This window comes from Rutidosis leptorrhynchoides, chromosome 7, assembly GCF_046630445.1.
Source record: "Rutidosis leptorrhynchoides isolate AG116_Rl617_1_P2 chromosome 7, CSIRO_AGI_Rlap_v1, whole genome shotgun sequence".
NCBI classification, from domain to species: Eukaryota; Viridiplantae; Streptophyta; class Magnoliopsida; order Asterales; family Asteraceae; genus Rutidosis; species Rutidosis leptorrhynchoides.
Window position 1 is genome coordinate 75,684,504 of NC_092339.1, and position 2,169 is coordinate 75,686,672.

General features: G+C 33.1%; 1 non-coding gene across 1 annotated transcript; it reads right to left on the bottom strand.

Annotated features, from left to right (window-relative positions):
- Positions 1 to 1,563: 1,563 nt before the first annotated feature.
- On the bottom strand, positions 1,564 to 1,670 carry LOC139860926 (small nucleolar RNA R71). The gene has a single exon (XR_011763551.1). It is a non-coding gene; the product is annotated as a small nucleolar RNA R71 (small nucleolar RNA).
- Between the last annotated feature and the right edge of the window lie 499 nt (positions 1,671 to 2,169).

Genomic DNA, 2,169 nt, shown 5'->3' on the forward strand with positions numbered 1-2,169 from the left:
TTAATTACGGAATATTATTAATTATTATAATTAACTAACCCTAATTAGGGTTTAATTAGGTAATGTTTAATATTAGTTTTAATTTTATTATTTAAATTGTAATATTAAGTTTATTATAGTTTTAATTAATTATAAAATTAATACTTTTATAAATTAATAATATAAAAATAATATTTTTTATAATTTTTTTTTTGTACTTTTATAACTTTAAGTTTTATTTTTATATTTGTATCTTTTTAATCATTTAATTCGTAATTTGTAATTTTTCGTTCGTAATTAGTTCGTAACTTAGTTTTTGCCGTAGTTATTTTTATATTTCTAGATTTTTAGGCTTTGCCGTAAAATCCCTTAAGTGCTTTTTCTTTAGATTAAGATTTAGGTGCTTTAGAATTTTGCGACGCCGTTTTAAGATTTTAGTACTTTTTAAATTATTGCCGTTTTGGATATAGAATTCCTTTTAAGCTTTAATACCTTTAGGCGCAACTTTTTAGATTTAATTTTTAGACTTTTAAGTTTCGACGTTTTTCATTCTTATTTTTATTTTTTGACGTTTTTCGACGCGCTCTTTTTCTTTCTTATTTCTCGATGGTCTAGTTTTTAGGACATAGAATTTTCTATTTCTTCTCTAAAAATTTCAAAACGAAAAATTATTTTAAGCGGTTAAATTAAAAGACATCCAAAATTTTCTGGTTCGTAGTAATAGTTTGATTTGTTAGTGGCGAGTTGTGGGCTTCTGATTTAAAGGGTCCTGGCTACCCGCTGCACCTATTGGCTATTCGAAACGTGGCCAAAATCAGAAAAGTCTATTAATTTGATAACTTATATAATTTTTATATTTATAACTAATAGGATATTCAGTGAATGCACCGAGCAAAACGTTCACCACCTTTCATACGTTCACCACCTGTAACTCGATCAAGACATCTAGCCAATATTGTCGCCGTTGATTTTTCTTTAGAATCATCTTCTAGTCAACCAAGTACTCCAATTCGAATTTCCGATAATCCATTTTTTGAACCCGAACTCACAATTGAGAATCCGGAGGATATTCAGGGACAATTCAGAGATCCTGAACCACTAATCATTCCTCCTGAACCACAAATTACTCATCCAGAGATTGTCGAGGAAGAAACCATTAAATCAGAATCCTCTAGTGATTCGTATTCAACAATTTCAATTATGGAAGTAACGGAACCTATAAGTATGGAAGATCGAATGAGATCCACACGCACTGGCCAAGGACATGCCATTATTAAGCCAGATATTAATGCGCCAGATTATGAAATCAAAGGACAAATCCTACACATGGTAACTAATCAATGCCAATATAGTGGTACGCCAAAAGAAGATCCAAACTAACATCTTCGAACCTTTAATAGGATTTGTACTATATTTAAGATCAGAGAAGTTGAGGATGAACAGATCTATCTCATGTTGTTTCCCTGGACTTTAAAGGGAGAAGCCAAAGATTGGTTAGAATCGTTACCTGAAGGAGCGATTGACACATGGGATGTTTTAGTTGAGAAATTTCTTAAACAATTCTTTCCGGCATCTAAAGCCATGAGACTTCAAGGAGAAATTGTTACGTTCACGCAAAAGCCAAATGAAACATTATATGAGGCGTGGACAAGATTCAGAAAGTTGTTGAAAGGATGTCCTCAGCACGGTTTAGACACTTATCAAATAGTACAAATATTCTACCAAGGTGTCGACGTTGCTACACGAAAAGACATCGACATAGCAGCTGGTGGTTCCATTATGAAGAAAACCGCTACCGAAGCTCATAAAATTATTGATAATACAGCCTCCCACTTGCATTAGTGGCATCAAGAAAAAGATATTTTTCGTTCATCTAAAGCGGCTAGAGCCGATTCTAGCCATGACTTTGATTCCGTTTCCGCAAAAATATATGCTTTCGAGAGACGAATGGAAAAGATGACTAAAGATATTCACGCAATACGAATCAGTTGTGATCAATGCAGTGGACCACACTTAACAAAAGATTGTCACATCGAGCAAACGATGGAACAACGTGAGAATGTTGCCTACATGAACCAAAGGCCGGGAAATAATTATCAACCGCCAAGGCCAAACTTCAATCGAAATCAAAACATTCTTTACAATCCAAATGGACCCAACAATAACTCATATAACCAACAAGGTCCGAAT